Here is a 10,105-nt window from a genome sequence, read left to right as displayed (position 1 = left end):
CTTCCTAATGTGATCACTGTAAACTATATGTAACCAGATTTTGCCCAGTTATTTAGAACATTTTGAGGAATCATTTTCCTCTTGCAACATACATGTATATTTATATTCTCCCGTAGGAAGAAAAGGTTAAAGTTAAAATACAGAAATTATAACAATTCCTTTAAAAACCTTTTTTAAATGTCCGCTTGCGTAATGTTCAACATTGTCCGAAAATATCTTAACAGGTTAATGATTATGTTAAAGTAATTTATTCATTTGATTTACGAAATCACAGTCTTCTAATAACACATTGTGTTCTGAAATTAGAACACCTTCCTCACAGACTTTGAACACACGTGCTCTAAAACAGAACACGCCTGTTCTAAATATAGCCTAAAGGCTGTGTGTTCCAGTTCTGTTTGAACACTTGTAGTTTAGAGTGTATCTTCAGTAAAGTTATAGACTAACAACTAGTCTCTGAAATGAACATATTTTACTGAAAAAAGTTCATAGTAAAAAAAAAAAATATAATGAAAAGGAGCCCTGAGACTTTCTTCATTTTCTGAAGCTGAGGAAATCTAGACCTGCCACATTTTCTAGACTTGCGTGGGCTTTCTTGGATATATTTGCTTCAGGGTCTGTACGACAGACTAGTAAAGTTAGTAAACGATGTAAGTTGGTTAGTGTGTCATCTTAAACATTGTTACTAACTGCATACAAAAAGGCCTTCATCTTAAGAAAATCTAAATAAACGATATTTTCGTGGATTGCACACTTACGCAACACTTGATCTCTTGATTACATACTTATGCAACACACAATATACTGGGTATGTATGTTTTGCCAGGGATACTCTACAACATAGAGTCTCTCTGGTTTTAGTGACATTTACAATTGTGGCGACAACTATTGATTACAGAAGATTTCAGCAATGTTTCACTGTGTTCTGCAATGAAATACTCAGACGAACTTACGAGTCAGGTATGTTTTGGAACTTCTTACAGATGATCCTTTGACAAGCTATTGATATTAATTCTAAAACCATCAGCGACAGTAACGTATGTTTCAGTTTGATATGTGTTTAACATTGTTTTTAGAAAAGTGAAATGTTTTTATGTTTTTCTTCTATAAATTGTTTCTGCCAGTCCGATTAGGGACAGCATTGATACAAACATTGATAACAAAGCTGTGTGGTCAGTGGCAGACAATGCCGACCAATATGTACAGTGTTATTGAGAAAGCGCGATAAGGACCTAGCCTAAGGGTTCGCTCGTCACGCCGAAGACCCGGGTTCGATTCCTGACATGGGTACATTGTGTGGAGCCCATTTCTTGTGTCCCCCGTCGTGATATTGCTGGAATATTTCTAAAAACCATACTCACTCACTGTTTTAGTTGGCCCTGGGAGAAACATTAGGTGCTAGGGATCTATGCTGACCCAGAATGCTGAACAGTAGACGTGTAGAAGTCTCGGGTTCGAATCCCAGCATCACCCTGATTATGATTACCCTGCTCTCGGGATTCACCAAAGGATTAAACATCTGTGTCGCAATAGGCCTCATTCACTCTCACAACTCACTGCTCATTCAATCAATCACTGGTCGTTTAATCAATTATACTTACTCAATCACTGTTCACTCAACCAATATTCATTCACCTACTACTCTCTGAATCAACCACTACTCGTCCAATCAATGATTGATCATTCAATCACTATTGATCCACTACTCTCTGAATCAACCACTACTCGTTCAGTCAATGATTGATCATTCAATCACTATTCATCCACTACTCTCTGAATCAACCACTACTCGTTCAATCAATGATTGATCATTCAATCACTATTGATCCACTACTCTCTGAATAAACCACTACTCGTTCAATCAATGATTGATCATTCAATCACTATTGATCCACTACTCTCTGAATCAACCACTACTCGTTCAATCAATGATTGATCATTCAATCACTATTGATCCACTACTCTCTGAATCAACCACTACTCGTTCAATCAATGATTGATCATTCAATCACTATTCATCCACTACTCTCTGAACCAACTACGACTCGTTCAATCAATGAGTGTTCATTCAATCACAATTCACCCACTACTCTCTGAATCAACCACTACTCGTTCAGTCAATGATTGAACATTCAATCACTATTCACCCACTCTTCGCTCAGTCAATCACTACTCACTCACTCACTCACCTAACGGCCCGATGTCATACATACAGCTATGGGCCTAGATTTTCGAAGCTCTCTTAGCGGTAAGATAGTCGTAAGTGCCATACATTAACATTACCTACTACTCTCTTAGCGCTAAGAGAGCTTCGAACATCTAGGCCCTGGTCTACATGAGTGTGGGCTTGACAACAAAGCCACCGCCGTATAGTATACTAACTAAGATGGTAGTAACGAACGGCTGACATGAATAATTGTTCCAACGATGATACAAGCACATAAATCGTATTGGTCACACTTCTTAAGTTTAAAACAAACAGTAACCACCGAAAATATTCTGAGACAGCCACAATTGTCAGGCTGCACTTTCCCCTTTCAACACAAACAAGGGCGTGTAGCACAAACCATCGGTGGCGGACGTAAAATATCTCATCGTCGCCAATTTCTTTCTAGGGGAAGTAACTCTGTAGGCCTTGGATTCAACGACCAGCACACGAAGAAATTCTCAAGACGTATTGAAATAATGCCAAATATATTCTCGCCTCTGGTTGTGTGAGTGTGTGTGTGTGCGTGCGTGTGCGTGCGTGCAACATTTTAAGTACAGATGCAAGTACTTTTATTGACCAAATTATATGCATTACAATTTCTTTACGCCATCTCCGCGACGTTTCAGTTGAGATGCTGGTATCTTAATCAGTAAGAAAGTAATACACTTGCTTCTCAACGGTACAAGCATTTGAAAAATGAAGTTAAAATTAATTTAAGTGAACTCTTTCTGATACTAAAGGATTCAAATATGCCGCTCAAAGATACACTCACGCCGAAGACCCGGGTTCGAATCCCCACATGGGCACAATGTGTGAAGCCCATTTCTGGTGTCCCCCCGCCGTGATGTTGCTGGAATATTGCTAAAAGCGGCGTAAAACCAAACTCAGTCAGTCAGTCAGTCAAAGATACACTATGTTTTTTTTGCTATCCAAGAATTAGTACGTTAACTGCTTGTTGAAAACATTTCACCCAATGATTTCCTTTGGTGTCTGTTATAAAGTATTGACATATTAAAGAACCTATAGACAAGGTGAGGTGAAACTGGGTTTAACGTCGTGCTTGAGAATATTTCGCTCATATGACGATGTGCATGCGTGTGTATGTGTATGTGCGGCTGCTTGTACTAGCCTAGACTGAAGCTGGTTTTTATAGTGCTAGCCCACTGAGATACCATGCCGCAGTGAAGCATGAATACCCCACTCAGACACATTATACTGACTCCGGCCGACCAGTCCTTGTTGTACCCATTAATGCCGAGCGCCAGGCAGGGACCAACAAGTACCATATTTTTAACGTGTTTTGGTGTGACGCGGTCGGGGATCGAACCCGCGACCTTCCGCTCTTCGGGCAGACGCTCTAACCAATACACCACGGAGGTGGCCCTATAGACAAGAACTGGAGACGGATAATTCAATTATATAAAGTATAAAGACATATGATATATTGGTTGATGTCATATGAACACGGGGCGGTGGGGTAACCCAGTGGTTAAAGCGTTCGATCGTCACGCTGCAGACCCGGGTTTGATTCCCAACATGGGCACAATGTGTGAAACCCATTTCTGGTGTCCCCCGCGATGATATTGCTAGAATATTGCTAAAAGCGGCGTAAAACTAAACTCACACACTCACTCATATGAACGTAATTTTGAGGGATTCGGCATTAGAATTGGTCCCTAGCAACGCTGGTCCTGAAGTAGCGACTTAATGGATTGGGTGGTCAGACCACGTGACTTGATTGATGACGTAACATCGTTGCTCACAACGTCAATCACTGGATTGCCTGGTTCAGACTCGATTGCATACAGACCGTTGATCAAAAGCCGCGAGGCGAACGCGGCGGGACGGTGGGGTGGCCTAGTGGTTAAAGCGTTCGTTCGTCACGCCAAAGGCCCAGGTTCGATTCCCCACATGGGTACAATGTGTGGAGCCCATTTCTGGTGTCCCCCGCCGTGATATTGCTGGAATATTGCTAAAAGCGGCGTAAAACCCATCCTCGATAACTCCAGGTTTATCGGAACGTATACCTTGGAGTTATCGAGGATGCGTAAAACCAAACACACTCACTCACTCATGAATGCGGCGTAAAACAACAAACACATATTATTGGCGTACATTTGTGATATTTGAAATGGGGAGAGGTCCCTTGATGATGGGTTTTTTACAGCTGGTAAAAATCAGGTCAAATTTGGGATTCGAACCACTTATATCGGATCCTGGGATTCCTGGCACACATATACAACCTCACACTGCACAATTACGGTGCCTTGGGCACCTACAGGTCACCCCACATGGGTACAATGTGTGAAGCCCATTTCTGGTGTTCCCCGCCGTGATATTGCTGGAATATTGCTGAAAACGGCGTAAACCTATACTCACTCACTCACCTCCAATCACAACAGTAATATCAACACCACTGACAGTCCAGAATCGATCATATACATTCCGTCGTCGTATGACCGGAAGATTGCTGAGTGAGGAGATTAACAACAATAAAAAAGAAATTTAAACAATCCGCTTTTGAATATGTCAGTTTGTAAAATGTGCCTCCTTTTCTCCCTGAGGGGCGGTGGGGTAGTCTAGTAGTTAAAGCGTTTGCTCTGTACACCGAAAACACGGGTTCCATTCCACACATAGGTACAATGTGTGAAGCCCATCTCTCGTATTCCCCCCACCTTGACTCTGCTGGCAGCGTAAACCATACTCACATCACGAAATGCATTGTCACATTTATATGATGATTGCAGAAATATTCAAGGCAAAAAAGAAAGTGTTATCATCACGTCAACATTTTTCGTCATGTGTCAAGGCAAACAAATATGTGACGGGTTTATACATCATGTATTGTGAGTGAGGTATACTACTGTAATTGCATGACATGCAACAGAAAAACACACACCCCTCCTTTCGCGAACACCTGGTGTCATTACTAAATTTTCACATAATTTTCGCGCTATGTTTTGGAATCAACGTTGGTAGATAATCAGCATTAATCCCGACATATCAGTACACTGCGTTGACGTTATATAGAGGATATTATATGAGTGCCCATGTCATACTATGTTTACGACACGAGTGCCTAAATGTTGGTATTTCCCGAGCGAGAGCGAGGGATATACCGATATTTAGGCACGAGTGTCGTAAACATAGTATGATATGGGCACGGATATAATATTGTGTTTATTACCGAAGTCGTCAAATTGAGAAAAATACACCCAAATCTACTTTCAAACATAGGCTAGCTACCTGCCGTCGCCTATGTAGAACGCAACGTCATAGAATAAACGTGACGTCATAGCATTGTTCATGACGTCACGTCACCATGACAAAGTGTTATTTTGCCCTAGGGCATCGTATGAAAAATATGAACCCCGATATTTTCGCCCTCGCAGGTAATAAAGCCATTTATTACCCACGAGGTCAACGTATACTAGTCAACGTAGTTGCATACTAATCTCGTACGTCACACGAGTGTCGTATCGCGTTGACCTGTGTCGTAACGACTTGACCTGAGATTCTAACGATTTGATTGGATAACCGATGACCTCTCAATTAGGTCACATTCTGACGTAACTATTTTTTCATTCATAACAAACACGTGAATTCATTCATTCTACAACTTAAATGCATTGTGGGAATGTAAACATTGCGAACGTTGCCGTGTCGTTGTTTAATTGTGAGTCGAACTGATACATTATATCCGTCAAAAAACATAAACGCAATGTTTCAACCAGTGATGTTAGCCGAATGAAGCAACTGGAAACCAAGAAACGAGGTGCTACGGAGTAGTTTACTGTAGGAGGCTGTACGAGGCGATGACAACTGACATGCATCGTGACGTCGGTTACCAAGGCAGTGACGTCATTACAGTGTGACGTCATGCAAATAATGTACTACAGTACAAAACTCTTCCGCAACCTCTTTATGAAACCGGTTTCGGTTTGAAACCAAAAACATATCAAAAATACGCTATTTTGTCAATCTAATGCATGTAAGACGTGGGTAATAAATAAAATACCACACTCGGTCTCATTACAGATACCAAAGGAAGGACACGAGTTTCGTATAATTCGTATGTAATGAGACCGAGTGTAGTATTTTCTACATATCCCCTTGGTCTAGTTTATACATTGTTGCTAATATAGTACCAATACTATCACTGTGCTACAATGTGTTACTAACATACACAGCGGCAAGGGTTAGAAAACAAAGTAAACACTGTTGTACAGTGAATAAACTTTTGGGATATTCACTAAGGAATATAAGTAAGAAAGGACTCAAGTCAACACAAATGCACTACATCAATGCCTGTTGTTGGCATTTGTTATTTGTGCTGTTTTTTGTTTGTGTTTTTGCTTTTGGGGTGTTTTTTGTGTTCTGTTTGTTGGATGTCAGTTGTTTTTTAGTGTGTGTGTTTGTTATGTTTTTGTTTTTTTTTTTGTTTTGTTTGTTGCTGTTTTGGGGGTGAGGGGGCGGTGGGTGAGGGTGGGGGGCTTTGTGTGTGCACACCCCACATTCCAACTATATGACAGCGGTCTGTACATAACCGAGAGTGGGCAAGACAACCCAGTGATTGGCATCATGCACATCGACCCACGTAACTAAGATACGATGACATGATCTGATCTCCATGTTGTTGCCTCTTCCGGCAAGAGGGGCGGTGGGGTAGTCTAGTGGTTAAAGCGTTGGCTCGTCACGCCGAACACCCGGGTTCGATTCCCCACATGGGCACAATGTGTGAAGCCCATTTCTGGTGTCCCTCCGCCGTGATATTGCTGGAATATTGCTAAAAGCTGCGTAAAACTAAACTCAGTCTTCATCAACCCATACCGTAAGAGGCGACCAACGGGGTCGAGTAGTCAGACTCACTGACTTCGTTGACACATGTCATCGTATCCCAATCGCGTAGATCGATGCTCATGCTGTTGATCACTGGATTGTCTGGTCCAGGCTCGATTATTTACAGACCGCCGCCATATAGCTTGGGATATTGCTATGTGTGGCGTAAGACTAAACTCACTCACTCACTCTTCCGGAAATGAGAGGCTGCTTGGGAATTAAATGTTTACCCCGAATTTTTGTACCCCCGAGTCCCCCCAAAGGCGGTGTTAAATAGGGTATGCTCATAATCTATTTATGCATCCATTCAGAGTCTTTTTCACGCAGGTCGTCAAAAGAGGACCGCCTCCGTCAATTGTCTGGAACATTTTGTACGAGTCGCAATTAACTCGAGTTTTGTGCCCCTGTTAAACATGAAATAAGTTCCCAAAGGCGGTGTTAAATAGGGCATGTTCATACTCTATTTATGCATTCATTCAGAGTCTTTTTTCACGCCGGTCGTCAAAAGAGAATATGCTTGCTATAAATATTTCTTCAGTAAAGACAACTATTGATGACTGTAATAAGTTTGTTTCCATGTTGTTCAACTCAGAAATTTCACCTGTTCTAGCATTTATAAGGTGTCATTGGATCATCAAGAGCTTAAGCGATATGATTTTAATGATTGTTAGGTTTGTTGTTTAACGCTGCACTCAGCAATATTCCAGCAATATGGCGGTGTTTGCTTAATTATCGAGTCTGGACCAGACAATTCAGTGATCAACACCATGAGCATCGATCTACGGAGACGATGGATACGATGACATGTGTCAACCAAGTCAGCGAGCCTAACCACCTGATCCCGTTAGTCGCCTCTTACGACAAGCATTGGTTCCTGGAGACAGTTAAAACCAATTCTTAACCTGGACCTTCACGGGTATCAGATCGCGCCGTGTTTCAACCACGTACATCGTTACACATATCTAGCGAACTGTCGTGTCGTGTAATTACTTCCCCGCCATAGAGAAAATGCACATGTCATCCACACCTCTTGTTTAATCGTCTTTGAGTGTTGTTTTAACACCGAAATACAAAATTTTCACTCCAACACCAACATCCAAAAATACAAAGGGGCATAACTCATGTTAACCTGAACTTACAAACAGTTTGTGCACTTTTAAACCTAGTCACTGCCGAAAAAATTTCTCGCATGCAAAGAGTGGACATAAAGTAGTATTCACTGCTGAAGCACTCGTGAGCTGGACCGTAAATAAACACGAGACTAGGCGTGTAGATATAGCGTCAATTTCCATGTCGCTCTCAATTAACCGAAACACGCTAGATCCCATGGCACTCTCGCTTCCCCAAGTCTGGACCATAACAAAAGTGTAAAAGCTACTTGCCGCACGACTGTTTTTGAAGAAACGTTCGGTCGTGAAACGACGGGATATTTTTCCGAATTATTTTTCATTTATTTTGTGTACATTCATTCCTATTCCCGATTGGATAAAGTACGATTTAAATTAAATTACATCTTATCTTTTTTCCCTACCGTTTATTTTATTCGATATTAATTCGTTTATTATCAACACATTGACATATCGTTAACGGACAGCCTGTCAGTAATTGTTGTTTTGACGAAAAGGGACGCTGTTACATAAAACAGAAGGTGAAAACCTTTTTTAAAAATATAATATTGATTTGCTTTGAAGAAAACACCATGAGGCCAACAAACCAAGGGACTCAATTCTAAAGGTCGTGATTTGAATGCAGTATGAACGCGAGACCAGTATATTATGAAGTATAACCGTTTGATTTTTTTTAGGAATTGCCTTTATGGGTGTACATAACGTAAAAACCTGTGTGCGTGCATACTGCATTCGTGAATCTGCGAAGCAAACATTCTATTTATAAACATAAAACTATATCCTGATATATATAAATAAACACATCAACAATAATAACTTTACAGAATGCATATTTGATCTAATTAAATCAATTTTGAAATCAGTATGAAGATGGTGGTGATTTAACGGGCGCTTTCAGAGGACCTGATCTTGCACTCGGAGGAAAACAAATCGACTGACTTCGTTTCTCGTGTGGTGACTTCGCAACAAGAGTACAATGTTAATCACAATAAAAACACTTTTCAAAATATATTGTTTTTAAATTCAGGAATATATCCCCAAACAACGGGTGTGTTTTTTCTTTTGTACGTCAGTATATGAACTGGTTAGGAGAACAAGGCCACCTACACCTTTGGAGGACCGTCTGTGTGATAAATGCTCTGTCCTTAGGGATGAACAACACCATTTCATGTGTTGCACTAAACATTCAGATGCAAGAAAGACCTTATTTAACTCCCTTTCCTCTAAAATTAATAACTTTCTCAGACTTACTACCACTGAAAAATTTAACCTCCTTTTTAGAAATAATGATCCAAATAGTATAGAAATTATTTGCTACCACATGTACAACTTTAAAACAAATATAGAAGATCTGATTGTCCTAGGCCATTATTATTATTATCATACACATCTGTATTATTATATGTTTTGTTGCTCATCATATATATGTGATTCATTATATATCTTGTTTATGTAGTTTATAGAATATTGTCACTGTTTCTGTATGGAACGTTTGCACAATAAATATTTGATTTGATTTGATTTGATTTAAAAGGTCGTAAACTGTCGTGGTTGATTGCCTGTCATCATGAACTATCTGGTTGGATCGGTGCTCGTGATGTCAATCACTAGGTTGTCGGGTTCACACTCCATCATTTACAGACCTCCGTCAAATAGCTGAAATGTTTTAAAAATCAAAATAAATAAATAAATTCGCCAGGTGTACTGCCCAACCGGTGACGCCTGTCATAAACACACGCAAAGGCTAGTCAATTACAATTGAAAATGGGGCGGTGGGGTAGTCTAGTGGTTAAAGCGTTGGCTCGTCACGCCGAAGACCCGGGTTCGAATCCCCACATGGGTACAATGTGTGAAGCCCATTTCTGGTGTCCTCCGCCGTGATGTTGCTGGAATATTGCTAAAAGCGGCGTAAAGCCAAACTCAGTCAGTC

The sequence above is a fragment of the Haliotis rubra genome, unplaced genomic scaffold, assembly GCF_003918875.1.
Source record: "Haliotis rubra isolate DU_JTF1 unplaced genomic scaffold, ASM391887v1 Scf254, whole genome shotgun sequence".
NCBI lineage: Eukaryota > Metazoa > Mollusca > Gastropoda > Lepetellida > Haliotidae > Haliotis > Haliotis rubra.
The sequence above is the reverse complement of the archived record's forward strand: the minus strand, read 5'-3'. Positions refer to the sequence as shown.